This window comes from Vigna umbellata, chromosome 4 (genome assembly GCF_029865625.1).
Source record: "Vigna umbellata cultivar VRB3 chromosome 4, Vumbellata_1.0, whole genome shotgun sequence".
Classification (NCBI taxonomy): Eukaryota; Viridiplantae; Streptophyta; class Magnoliopsida; order Fabales; family Fabaceae; genus Vigna; species Vigna umbellata.
Window position 1 is genome coordinate 17,029,531 of NC_142168.1, and position 15,146 is coordinate 17,044,676.

At 37.5% G+C, this 15,146-nt stretch overlaps 2 pseudogenes; one reads left to right on the forward strand and one right to left on the reverse strand.

Annotated features, from left to right (window-relative positions):
* The first annotated feature begins 55 nt into the window (after positions 1–55).
* Positions 56–1,772, forward strand: LOC148199360 (uncharacterized; annotated as a pseudogene).
* A 4,572-nt stretch (positions 1,773–6,344) lies between these two features.
* Positions 6,345–7,488, reverse strand: LOC148199361 (uncharacterized; annotated as a pseudogene).
* Between the last annotated feature and the right edge of the window lie 7,658 nt (positions 7,489–15,146).

A 15,146-nucleotide genomic window follows, 5' to 3' on the forward strand; every position in this document is an offset into this window, starting at 1 on the left:
ATTTGAAATTTAAGTATTTGTTTGTTACATTGCATCTTTTTCAAAACCTTTAAGGATGTCTAAGACTAATTCCTATGAAATTGTAAGCGACTCTAGTGAGGATGTAAAACCCACTTTGAAAAATTTAGCAAAAGCGATAAAGTCACTTAAAATTTGGAAAAGGCAATAAACTCTTCTCAAAGATAAAGAAAGAATTGAAAGAGAAGAGTATATTGCTAAGTTGGAAGAAGAACTTAGAGTCCTTAATGAGAAACAAGAAAAAGCCTAAGAGGAAATAAAGAGAAGTAGGAGTCATACAAGGCGGAGTTCTAAAACTTCAACTCAACTCACACACCAAGAGGTAGATAATAGGCTTGCAAAGCAGTACTATGAACCACACCCACATAGAATTCATGATAGAGAGCACACTCCAAGAGAGGTTAGAGTAGACCTCCCCCATTTCCATGGTAAAAAAGATGTTGAGGCATACTTAGATTGGGAGATGAAAGTTGAACAACTTTTTGAGTGCCATCAAGTGAGTGAGGAGAGAAAGGTCACATTGGCCACATTGAGTTTCCAAGGGAATGCCATGTATTGGTGGACCTCCCTAGTGAGAGAGATAAGACTCTCTAGTTTTCTCCAAGTCATCTATTGCAATGACTTGAAAAGTTCCATGAGAAGAATGCACATTCCCTCATACTATCATAGGGAGCTAATGGACAAACTCCAAAGACTCCAACAAAGAGACATGAGTATTTAGAGCTATAGGAAAAAAATGAAGCTCTACATATTGAGGGCGAAAATTAGGGATGAAAAAGAGACCACATCTCTAGATTTCTAAGTGGGCTTAATCTTGAGATTAGGGATAGAGTGAAATTTTTGCCCTACCAAGACTTAAATGACTTGGTACAAATTTGCATTAAGGTAGAGCAACAAGTTTTAAGAAAAGGTTTTAAAGTTTTCCACTCTAACTCTAGTGTTAAGAAAGACTACAAGAGGGGGGGTAAGCAAGTGGTAGAAGAAGAACTCTCTAGGAATCTAAGGAGGCAGAAGAGAGAAGAGAAAGAAAAAGAGAGGCCAAGGGTGGGAACATCATCTCACATTTGCACTAGTGAAATTAAGTGTTTCAAGTGTCTTTCTAGAGGTCACATTGCATCACAATGCCCCACCAAAAAGACCATGATCTTAAGGGGTATTGATGTATATAGTAGCCAAGATAAAGAAAGTGAGAGTGAGAGACGTGGTGCAAAGAAACAAGAAGAAAGCGCAAGTGAGGATGCCCATCCTTGTGAGGGAGAACTTCTTATGATAAAAAAGGTTCTCCATAATCAACCTAGTTCACAAGAGCACACACAAAAAGATAACATCTTCCACACTAGATGTAAAATCTTAGACAAAACATGTTCCCTTGTTGTGGATAGTGGCTCATGTTCAAATTGTTGTAGCCCTAGGTTGGTTAACAAGCTTGGATTAGCTATTTTTCCTCATCCTAATCTTATAAACTTCAATGAATCAATGAGGATAAGGAATTGGAAGTTAATCAACAAGTGATGGTTAAGCTATCCATAGGGAATTATGACGATAGTGTGCTATGTGATATAGTACCTATGGATGCTTGACACATTTTATTGGGAAGACCTTGGCTTTTTGATAGAAAATCTCTACATAATGGTCACACCAATGAAATAACCATCACTCACGATAAAAAGAAGTTTGTACTTCATCCTCTCACACCTTCTCAAGTGGAAGAGGATCAAGCACAAATGACAAAGAAAATAGAAAAAGAAAGATAAAAAGAAGCTAAAAAGAAAATAAAAGACACCTTTTGTTCTAAGTGTCAAAGCATGATGCACAAGTCTCAAGAATGCCCCCAACAAGAAAATTAAGATATTAAGGGCCAAAAGCTTTAGTAAAAGTGTAAAGGTCTCCTTGCCATCTACCTCTAGAAGCATGACAAGAAAAAACCCAAAGCATCCTTGTGTGGGAAATAAAATTCAAGAAAAATGCTCCTACTTTCCAAGACCTTAATCATTCATTTGATTTATGGTGTATCCTTATTGGGAGCTATATCCTTCATATGCTCACTGTTATAAAACTTGTTCTAACTTTTGTTATAAAATGTGTATTTGACCTTGGTGGAAAAATAAGGAAGAATTGAAGATTATAAAGAAAAGGAAGTTGCCAGCCCATGTTGAAGATTTGAACGAAAATTCATTTCACAGGGGCGGGGATGATGACATACCCCTTGTCATAACCTAGCACATTCATGAAGAGTTGGAGGCATCTATAGAAGATGGACCTAGACCCCTTCTCTTGGACCATCTTAAGTCATCATGAAGATTTAGTAGAGTAAAAATAATTTTGGGCCTTGTATTTTGGGCCAAGTAGTCTGGATTTTATTTGGGTTTTGTATTTTGGGCCAACTAGTCTAGATTTTATATGGGCTTTGTATTATAGGCCTAGTAGTATAGGATTTCAATTGGGTTTTGTATTTTAGGCCAAGTATAATAGGATTTTGACCAAACAAGTAAACAAAGGGCAAAGACCCAAAGTTGACTATGCTTGGACATCCAAAATGGGTGTATCGACCAAGGAGTCAAGATTCTGGCTAAGCTTGGAGGACAAGGGAGAAAGATTTTGTCCATGGCATGTGGAGGCTTCCCATTGGAGAGTTTTCCTCCTAGTTAGTGGCCATGTGTCACTCTAGGAATGGAGAGTTTTTCCATAGGTAGTTGCCACATGTCACTCTCTCATTTGAGAGGATTTTTGTCACTTGTCTCCTTCCTATTGAAGAGGATTTCTCCTTGCTCTCCAAGCCAACGAAGGTGGCTATTTTAGGTTAAAGATGAAATTATGTGCTCATGGAATTTGTCCTCACCAGAAAAATTGTTTCACTTAAACACACAAGTGTATAAGAGGTCACTCATTCACTCTACTATCACAATGTCACATGAATTAACTTTTCCTTTCATTTAATCACAATCAAACTCATTCACAAGTAAGTGTCATCACAAGGACTTTTCAATGGCTTATAATGTGGCTGGGCTAACAAGAAAATTGGTTTTTCTAGATTACAAAATCCTTGAGTCAAGTGAATCATCTAAGCAAAACCATTCTTCCTTCTTCCCAACTTTCTTTTGCATTGAGCCTTTCTCTTTTTCTTTCTTTTCTTCCTTTTTCTTTTGATTTTCACATGCTTAGCTCTTGGCTTAATGCTTGTTATTTTCCCTTTCTAGACTCCCCAACAACCCCAAACTTGAACATTTATCAATACCACTATACATCTTCAACTCAACTCAAGATAAAGCTTTTTCAAAAGGGGTTTTCAAATCATGTTCAAGGCTAATGGTTCAAAGGATAGAACACGTAGTGTTCTCTTTTAATGGGCTAGAATCATGCATTTTGGCTAAAGAGGGTTACCAACACATGGCCCTGATCATATGACACATACAAGCAAGTGATTCAATCATAGAAAACCTGGGCAAAGTCATTCATGCTTTCAATGTGATAACATTCAATCAAAACTCTGAATCTCAAAACCTCACATATAGGCTTATTTAACCATTCCACATACACATTCTGCTTAGCATCATAATCACAATCACAACATCATGCATTTGTTCACAAATCTTGTGAACCACCTGTATCTCCGCATATAATGTGCACATTCTCAACATCAATCAATATCAAAGCATCATCAAACATTACTTATCACACAAAAGTCACAAGCAAACCATCATAACAAAAAAGTTTCAAATTGAGTACATCAAACCATATTCTACAAACAGAAGCAAATGAGTTCAACAGATTTAAAACAAAAGACAAAAAAGATCCTGCTCTAGTGCTGATAGCATCCATCAGTAAATGCTATCTCAGCTCCTCATTAGCCTGTGTCGTCATCTGTGTCTTCCTCCTCTTCATCATCCTCAACATCTTCAAATGCGTCCTCATCATCAACATCTTCATCATCCTCCATAGCTGAAGCTTCAGCTGCTCCAGCTCTACTGCCTTGGGCGTGCTCCTCTAGCCATGCCACCATGTTATGAAACTCATCCATGGTCCACCTGTGTGCTGGGGGTGTATCATACATCCCAATGATCATCTCAGCTGTGGCCACCTGCCCTCTGTGGATGGATTGCATCTGGGCATCTATAAGAGACATGTACATGTCCCTGATCTGAAATGGTTCTGCCTCATGAGTCTCTGCAGATGCCTGACTTTGTGTTAGTCCTCTGCCTCTGTGAGGACGGCGTGGTGGAACTGGCTAAGCTGCCTCCTCACCTTCGCAGTACTATCTGTAGTAGGCCTCATCAATAGCTTTTCTCGGCCTCTCAAATGATGGGGCAGAAGTATTCACCCCAACTACCTCACACAGGTGCGTAATCAAGGAGGGATGTCCCAAAGGTGCCTTGCTATTCATAGTGTTGACACACACCTGTATCTCATTGCCTATCACCTGGCCAATGTTAATGCTCATATCTCTGATCACACAATATAGAAGAAGTGCCCTGCTGACAGTGATGTCTGAAACATGGGAGCATGGCTGAATGTTGGCATGAGAGAATGCCATCGAATACTTTGCTAAAGGAGTTAAATCAGTCCTCTTAATGTTCACTACTGCATCATTTTTGTTGCTCTGGAAGTGTCCTCCAGGTACACATTAGAACACTCTCCACATCATCAAAATCAGTTCCTTCCTCCATGCAGAAAGCAAACTAACACTGCTCACCAACCAATTTAGTATCTAAAAATCTGTTGATAGAGTCAGGATCATACCGAATGGCGTGGCCTCTAACATAGCTCAAGTAGTCTTCATCAGGATGATTACCCAACCTCCTTGCATTGGTGTAAAATTCTTTTACCATTGTTATGTTAGCTGGTGCAGGGTATGTGGCTAATCTCCAATTCCTGCTCACCAATTGCTCTCCAAATTGTGGAGCAAAATTAGGAATCAGTCCAGCTTTCCTTTCCATTAGGAGCCTCCTATCTTGGACAATCTTGAAGTGCTTCTCATGCTTGCGAGAAAGGAACTTGCTAGAATGGGCGTGTTCTGGTTTCCTATCCTTCCTCTTGGAAGCAGTAGTCTTGAATCTCTTGCTTGAGGAGGAGGTCATCCCTACATCAAACACAATTCATAAAACCAAAAGACATGTTGTTATTCATTAGTAAACCACAAACAACACCCCAAAACCATGCCAAACCACCGCTGAGGGCAAATAGAGCCCCTCAGCGCAACCTGCACATTCAACTAGCAAGCAAAAGAGCCATAAAAGCAACTCTGCCAGAATCGTGCTCAGGGGAAATTTCCGCTGAGCGGGGATTCTGCAGATTTTTCAAAACCTCTTTTTGAAAGTCCTATTCTCCACCCACATGCAATCTTCTTAGTTCCAAACCCAAATCAAGCATTTTAATCGGTTCAAACAGCAATTAATTAATCAAATCATGCATAAAAATCAAAATCCCTAAAGAGTCATGCATAAACTACTATGTCCATATAAATTCATGCTTTCAAGAACCCTATAATTAAAATTCCTTGAACTTACTTGGGTGGAGACGCTAGATGAATGAAAAATGCTTTAGGAATTTGAAGAAAACAACCCCCAATTGTAGTGCTCTCACTAAACCCCAAACTTGAATGGAACCCTAGTGAGAAAGTGAGTGAAAGTGAGATTTTTTAAAGGGGGAAGAGGGAAAAGTGGAGAGAACTGTTAGAAAAATGCTTGAGAGTGTGTGTGAAGAGGTAGATATGAAAATAGAAGCAAAACCACACCCTAGGATATAAAAATACCCTAATGGGCCCTACTCTCGTTGAGCTTAAATGGACCAAATAGTAAAACCCCAAGACTGCAGTGTTACCGCTCAACGGAAATTACCGCTGAGCGGCATTTGCGTGACTTGCTCTCCTTCTTCCTAGCTTGCCCTACGTGTCCTATACTCATCCCTCTTACTCACTCCAAGCATTTAATCTCTTACCTCACTCAAACATTCAATCCCTATCATGCAACTAAAGCAGAATCAAAACAAACAAACAAAAATAAAGTCAATCAACTGGGTTGCCTCCCAGGTAGCGCTTGTTTAACGTCACGAGCCTGACCCAAAATCCACCAACACCCATCAGTAGGTGCAAACCTTTCTTACTAACACCCATCAGTAGTTGTAACAAATCTAGTATCCTTCAGTAAATACTTAACCACCTAGCATCCATCAGTAGATGCTATAACCAAAAGTCTCAACATATAAAAATGTCCAAAGTTTATAAAATTACATTAAAAAAAAATAAAAACTAAAGAAATCAATGTTTTTAAATCACTGGGATGCCTCCCAGCAAGCGCTCTTTTAACGTCACTAGCTTGACCTAGTAAAGTTCAAGTTCCATCTTTAATGTTGGTGTTCATCTTTTTGTCATCACACCAACTCATCAACTGCTTCTGGTCCACCTCTTTGACTCTTCTTGAATATGGGGATTCTATCTCTATCACTCCATTCTCTTTATAGTCTTTCACAACCCATAACTTGTTCTTCAATCTTACATGTTTACCAAGTTTGGGTTGTGCTTGCATCAAGTCATCATGAACCGTCCTTCCTTTGCCATCTTTTTCTTCCTCCCTAACCTGTGACAAGAAACAATTTTTATCTTTGAAGTACGAGTTTGCATATTTAGAGCTAGTCATGGGTACATCTTGACATCTAGCTTTATGACTAGCCTCTTCCTTTTGCATCTGCTGCTCTTCTTTGAAGACATCAACAACCACCCTTTCTTCTTGATCCTGAAGCACTATAATTCTTTCATCTACATCAATTATGACCTTGGCCGTTTTCATAAACGGTCTTCCAAGAATAATAGGAATCCTTGCATCCTCCATCTCCATCACCACAAAGTCCACCAAGAATTGTAATTTGCCTACACAAACCATAACATCTTCCACTACACCATAAGGCTTCTTTGAAGATCCATCCGCTATTAGCAAATTCATCTTTGTTGGCTTAACTTTAAGATCTCCAATTCGCTCAAGTATAGATAAAGGCATCAAATTGACACTTGACCCTAAATCAAGTAGGGCTTTCCTTATCCTTTCCTTTCATATAATGCAAGGAATGGTAAAACTTCCTGGTTCTTTACAGCTTTGCACTCATTAATCTCCTCATCTATATATATCTTTTTCTTTTGGAGATTTGATTCATATGATTTACCTGAGCTGAAAATTGTTGCCATGCTTCATTCACAAGTAGATCAACATCCATTTGATTGAAGATATCTTTACAATGCCCATATTGTCTCTCTTTCTCTATTCTCTCACAATCTTTTGGATAAGGAAGAATTTTTTCAATTTTTTTCTCTTGTCTCTTCTCTTCTTTCTCTTTACTCTCATCCTCTCCTTTTCTCTCTATTCTCTCTTCTTTTTCTTCTTTTCTCTCATACTCAACTTTTTCAACATCCACACTCACTAAAACTTTACACTCTTCCTTAGGGTTAACCTCAGTATTAGCCCCAAAATTCTTATCAGGCATATCTTCCAACTTTTTAGCTATTTGGCCTACTTGCACATCCAAGTTTCTAATGGCTGCTTCGATGCTCTTATGGTTGGAAATAGTTACTTGCATAAATTATTGAAGAGTTTCTTCCAATTTTGTTGATCTTTCATTGAGTGTAGACACTTGTTGCCATAATGATGGTTGCTACTGTGGCCTTTTGAATTGCCCAACTTGTCCAGTTTGTCCTTGACCTTGACCCATGCTTGGGTGAGGTTTCCACCCTTTGTTGTAATTACCTTGGCAGTATGGAAATTGATTGGCCATGAAATTTACATCTTCCAAGGCCTCCACTGGAAAAGCGCATTGGTCACCACCACATAATTCACACATTTGTTGAACCTATGCAACTCCCTTTAGCTCCTTTGGCAATTGTGTAAGTGTGTTTGTTAAATTCTCCAACTGTTGAGTTATGATTTATTCTGAGCGAGCAAGGCATCACTGGATTGCAATTGTAGAACCCCTTTCTGTTGAATTGGAGTTCCTCTTTCACTGTGCAACTCGTTATCATTAGTAGCCATATTCTCTATCAACTCGGTTGCTTCCTCTGGAGTCTTCCATTTAATATTACCTCCAGCTGAGACATCTAACATCAACTTGGTTTGTGAACCAAGACCTCCAAGGAAAAGTAGGACTACTACTGCTTCATCAAAGCCATGCATGGGAGTCTTTCTCAACAAACTTTTATACCGATCCTATGCTTGACCTAATGTCTCCTCCATGCCTTTTCTGAAAGAATATATCTCTTGCTTCCATTTGTTGACTTTAGATTGTGGGAAGTACTTGTTTAAAAACTTTTCAACCACAACTTCCCACTCGATGAAACTATCCTCTGGAAAAGAGTTCAACCATAGCTTAGCATTGCCTCCCAATGAGAAAGGAAACAAACTAAGCTTGATTGCTTCATCCGGCACCCCATTAATCTTTACAGTGTTGGAAATTTCATTGAAGGTAGTGAGATGCTCATATGGACTTTCATGCGATAGCCCATTAAATTGGTTGCTCTTGACCAACTGTATCAACGCCAGTTTCATCTCCATGTTTGCAGCATTGACCCTCGGCCTTGCTATACTGTTAAAATGTTGAGGGCCAACCATAGTGGTGTAATCTGCAAGAGTGCGTCTAACATTATTCTTCTCTGCCATATTTTCAGTGCTTTGGTTAAACCTTTATGGTGAAGGTTGTAAAAGTGTTTCTGGAGGAGGGAATAGTTCTCTAGATGTACAGATTCTTCTCCTTCGTCTACTTTAGTCCAAGCCTTCAAAAAGAGGTTCTGAACTTTTCTTGCTTCTAGTCCGAATTGCTTCCTGCATACACAAGAAGACAAGTTCCTAGAAACAATTGTTAGCATAAAAAGATAGAAAAGGTAAATAAAAAAAGATAGAAGATAGAAAGATAGAAAAGATAAAACAAATAAAATCAAAAAGACAAAAAGATAAAAACAAAAACAAAAAGATAAATAAAAAGATAAAAAGATAGAAAGATAAATCTAAAATATAAAAAAAAATACAAATCAAGTCAAAGTTAATCAATAATCACACAAATTCACTAGTTAAACCACGAGTCCCCAGCAACGGCGCCAAAAACTTGTTAGACCCTCGACAAGTGTAACCGAATCGTATCAAGTAATAAAACTGGTAAGACCAAGTATCGTTCTCCCAAAGGACTCACGACCTAGACAGTTATGTGATTTGTTGATTATCTAAGACTTGTGACCAAAATATTGTAGGTTTAAATGCAAAATACTGAAAAGTAAATATGAATGCATGTATTGATCAATGGGCAAGAAGAGACAAAACACGTGGTTTGAAATATATGAATGAATATGTTGTTGGGGTTTATCAATTTCATCCTATCCACTCTCATGTATTCTATAATTCATCTTTCTTCATTAATTGTTAATGCGACTTTCTAAATTACCTTAAACCCGATATCGCGGCGAAGAAAGCCTAATCATAATCACTAGTTTACAATGTCTTGTCTTCCTAACAATCACTCATGCATTATAAAGAACAGAAGCTTAAAGGCAACCAACCATCATACTCCTATGTCTAGGTTTATACTACTATTGGAAGAGATTTCCCAGATCTAGATTTCTCCGTATGAGTCCATATCGACAAAATCAATAATCATGACATCGAATGAGTTAAACATTGCATGCTTAGAGCAAAGAGGAAAAACCCTAACAATTAATGACAGAAAGCATGTATCTTTGAAAGATCTTGAAGAACAGATTCAATACATGAGAGCTTCAAAGGATTACATTGATTCCCCAACAACAATAAAGGTTTAGTTCACCATATTCATGGTGAAACTAGATGAAATACAATGAAAGAGTGAAAGATAAAACCCTAGAAAGGTGAGAAAGGAGTTGTAGCATCCAAAATCCTCCTCAAGGGGTGAAAGAGTGTGTTTTTGCTTTGTTCCAGCCAAAGATCATTGACCTAGGTTAACTAAAACCTTAGATAATATTCTAAAAATTAAAGAAAAGTAAGCCCAAGCCCATAAGAATGCCGCTCAGCGGTAAATATCGCTCAGCGGTCAGTGCGTGACTGCTATTTTGCCCCTCAGCAACAGTTTTGCTCCTCAACGGTGACTACGGGTCTTCAAAGTGCCACTTAGCGCCATTTACCGCTGAATCCAACTCTTAGCTCCTTTTATGCACTTTTTCTTCCTTTTCTGAATCCAACTCTTAGCTGCTTCACTTCTTTCACCCAATTCATCTTTAAAACCTGCAAAAACAAGGAAATCAAGCATAAAACTTGTTCAACTCTCTTATTTCCAAAACATAAACAAAAACATGATTCCAAGCTAGTTTCTAAGTCATAAAGGTTGTCTTTAAGGTCAAATTTTAAGTATAAAAATAACAGTTTTTCAACTGTTATCACCCACACATGCCGATGAAATTCCCAGCTGAGAACGGCTCAAACATCATTACTTTAAAGAGTAGTAATAGGTTGACACGCCTACGTGTTACACTAATTTGACATGGTCCACGTCAGCTTTTTTTAAAAAAAATTGCAAAGTGACGGAGGGTAAAAGTGGAAAATCACCTACTGGGGTTTGTTTCTTGTTTGGGTTCACAATCGAAATCCCCATTTAGGTTTTCTTTCAAAACCCGATTTCCATCACTCTTAATTGCTTCCCATTTTTGTGTTTGAGGCGCTTCAGTGGTTTGTTGTGGATGATTCCGGTTGGTTAAAAGAAAGCATGTATCTTAAAGAAGATTTTGAAGAACAAATTCAATACATGAGAGTTTAAGAAGGTTACATCTTTCCCAACAACAATAAGGGTTATCCCTCCATCGTCATGGAAGAACTAGATGAATAATGGAATGAAAGAATGAAAGAGATAGAAAAGCCGTAGAAAGAGAAGAGGAGAGCCATCACCATCTCCAAATCTACCCCCAAGGGGTGAAAAGTGTTTATGTGCTTAAGCCATCAAAAGATACTAACCCTAGGAAGAGTAAAGCCTTATATAGACTTCTAAATATTACAGAAAAGTAAGCCCAAGCCCATAAGAATAACAGAAAACAGGTCTAAGCCCAAAACAGATCATAAAAATTACAGAAAATTGGCCCAAAGCTCAATAAAGTGGCGCTCAGCGGTAATTACCGCTCAGCGGTAAGTGCGTTTCTTCTATTTTGCCCCTCAACTGTAGTTTTGCCCCTCAACGATGACTGCGGGTCTTCAGAGTGCCGCTCAGCGGTAATTGACACTGAGCGGTACTTGCGGCTCTTCTTTTATGCACATTTTCTTCATTTTCTGAATCCAACTTCTGCCTACTTCACTTCTTTCACTCAATTCATCTTAGAACCTGCAAAAACAAGGAAAACCAAGCATAAAACCCATTCAACTCTCTTATTTCAAAAACATAAGCAAAAGCATGATTCCAAGCTAGTTTCTAAGTCATAAAGGGTGTTTTTAATATCAAAATTAAGTATAAAAATAACGGTTTTTCAACGTTATCACAATCCCAAACTTGAAACTTTGCTTGTCCTCAAGCAAAACAAAACCTGGTTTTAATGAAATAATGATACTACAATGGTCTAGCACACTAAAAAGCATTTTTCACTTAGGACAAGTAAATCACTCATGAGTGCTCATCATAGAAAGATTAGTCAAGATATAATGGTGCTTTAGCCAATCAAGCTTCAACTATGGTGCTCACATAATCAAGACATACACAACAGATGCAAACCTCATGAATAATCAACAACCAAGCAAGAATGTTATCATAAAATGGATGGAACAATTCCTCACCAAAGATAGTGTTTCACTCAAGCAATCAAAAGTATTTCACTCAAGCACTCAAAAGTGTATAATGAGGTGACACTCTTACACTCTACCATCACAATGTCACATGAATCAACTTTGCCTTTCATTTAAACACATATCAAACACACTTACAAGCAAGTTATCATCACAAGGGCTTTTCAAGGCTTATATTGAGGTTGGGCTAAGAAGAAAATTGGTTTTTCTAGACAACAAAATTCCTCGAGTTAAGAGAGTGCATAATTCATTCATTCACATTAACAATAATCTCTCTTTCTCCTTTTTTATGTGAGAAACCAATATTCAACTCATTCCCAAACTTGACTTGCATTGAGCTTAACCTTTTCTTTTCTTTATTTTCTTCTCTTTTGCTTTTTGCTTTTGCCCAATGCTCTTTAATGAATTTCACAAAGTTTTTTTCGGTTTCTCATCACCCGAAACTTGAACCATTCTCTATTACCACAAAAACATATTCTACTTAACTCAAGGTAAGAATTTCAAAAAGGGTTTTTCCACTTTTCAAATTTAGGCTCAAGGTGCAAAGGTTAGAGAAAACATTGATCTTTATTGGGTTCACCTATAAACATTGGCTCTAAGGGAGAAGAAAAAACATGGCCTTGATCATTTGTAACAAGCAAGCAAGTGGTTTAATCATAGAAAATTAGGAAAAATCAATCATGCTTCCAAAGCAATAACACTCAATCAATCAAAACCTTTGGAGCCTAATCTCTCACAGGTTAACTCAAGTTCCACAATTTGATAAACATCTTGCCCAACATATTAATCATGCATATGTTTTTTTAACAAAACTATGAGCAACCACCATCTATGCTTAAAACGCCTCAACAATCATCAACTCAACATGCATCATAGAACAATAGAGCAAACACAAGAATATTACTCATCACAAACAATTTACCACATCATACCAAACCATTGCAGCACAACTCATGAAACCAAGTATATAAGCAAAAATAAAACAAAATTAAAATAAAATAAAGAAAAAACATAAAAATCCTGATCCAGCAGCATCCATCAGTAGATGTTGTCAATAACATCCATCAATAAATGTCTAGTAGCATAGCATCCATTAGTAGATGCTCTCAGTAGCATCCATCAGTAGATGCTCTCTTATCTGAATCTTCCTGCATCCATTAGTAGATGCGGATCCTTCTCATCAGCATCCATCAGTAGACGCTATCATTCATCACCCTCATCATAGCAGCATCCATCAGTAGATGCTGTCATTCCTGCAAAGTAAATTCAAATCCAAAAGAAAAAGTCAGAAATTGGGTTGTCTCCCAATAAGCGCTTGTTTAACGTCACGAGCCTAACCCAAAATCCTCTAGCATCCTTCAGTAGACGCATATCTTTATCACCAACACCCATCAGTAGGTGTATACAAACATAGTATCCTTCAGTAGATACTCTTCCACTAACATCCATCAGTAGATGCAAATCCTTTTCATCAACACTCATCAGTAAGGGTTTGATAGCATAGTATCCTTCAGTAGATACTCAATCACCTGGCATCCATCAGTAGATGTTGTGCTTCTTCTCTTGATGATCTTGTGCTCCTAGTACAGATTTTCAAATTTGATCCTGCAGACACTATAGAACACTGCACTAGAGCACCCAATTAGCACAAAAGATAAAAAAAAAGATGAAAATTGGGCCAAAGTTCAATAAAGTGGCGCTCAACGGTAAGTGTGTTTCTTCTATTTTGCCCCTCAGTTGTAGTTTTGCCCCTCAGCGATGACTGCGGGTCTTCAGAGTGCGTTGGCATTGAGCGGTACTTGCGGCTCTTCTTTTATGCACATTTTCTTCATTTTCTGAATCCAACTTCTGCGTACTTCACTTCTTTCACTCAATTCATCTTGGAACCTGCAAAACAAGGAAAACCAAGCATAAAACCCATCCAACTCCCTTATTTCAAAAAAATAAGCAAAAGCATGATTCCAAGCTAGTTTCTAAGTCATAAAGGGTGTTTTTAATATCAAAATTAAGTATAAAAATAATGGTTTTTCAACCGTTATCACTTTGCTGGTGATGTGTTTTATTAGTACTCTTTGAGACTTTTCTGTAGGAGCTTCATGTGTGGTGTGACAGGAAGCACACTAGTAAAAAGGTTGAGACTTTTGAGTTTGATTTTGACCCCGTAAATTGAGGCGTAATACGGGGTCCATTTCGTTAAAAATTGGGGAGCTTTAGAAAGTGACTAATATTTTTTGATCTAAGAACTTCATTGGCCGAGGTGGGTTTAGGTTGCTTTACAATGAAACCTTGGCTGATGCAAAATTTAGATTCACCCAAAATAAATTGGAAATAGTTATAATATATATATTTAAAATTTTAAATTTCATTTAGAGAAGTTAATTTCATATTTTATGTTTAGGTATTATTGATTAACATTATGAGTAGCCTTGATTCCACTAGATTATATTTCAGTGGTAGTATGAAGTTTACAGAAGTTGAATGTAATTTGTGTTAGTGTGTTTCCCTCTTGATTGTGCCTCATTGTCAGATAAATTGCCCATCCTCTTCCCTTTGTTGTCCCTTAGTTAAAAGACAACAACATATGGTGTACAGACATAATTTTAAGAACAAAATCATGTGTTAACTTTGCAAAAAAAGACATTCACATCTCAAAATCATGTGGACAGCACAATGCATGTCCACGAAGCATTTTCCTAAAACAAACTTTATGCATGCATTAGTTGAGTAATGAGCTGCAGTATGCTTATGTTGTTAGTCCTATTTGGTTATTTGTACAACAGTAGAAGTTTTTATATTCAATGAGACAATGAGACCCTTAGAAATAATGAGACCCTTCAATACATAAAAAAGGTTTGTATAATAGGAACAAAATCTTAGTTGTAATTGAATAACAACGTTAACTTTGGAATAAACCTTTTGATGAGTGCATATTTATGCCCACATTTATGCTTTAAGATTTAAATTTTTGATGGGATAATTATGTTCAAATGGTTGGTTTTAAATGAATTTGTGATGATTGAAATTGTTGGGTTTGGAAAATAAAGAGACATAAAAAGTGAGTTTTAGCGCATAAATTATTCTTGGATGTTCTAATGTTTATTTGTGGAGCTGAAAATATAAGATTTATTGGTCCAAATGGCAATTCAAGGCCCAAAATTAGATTTTATTTAGAAAATAATATACAAATGGGCCAAACTGATAGACTTTACCCTTGCACCTCCTAAAATTCCTACATACACTCCTATTTCTAAAACAGGCCAACAACCAAGCCCAAACACTAAGCCTTTTCTACTACACCTCCTAAATTTCCCTACCCATACCCCTCTTAAGCCAAACTTCACCAGATCATGCCACGTGGTAGTCCAC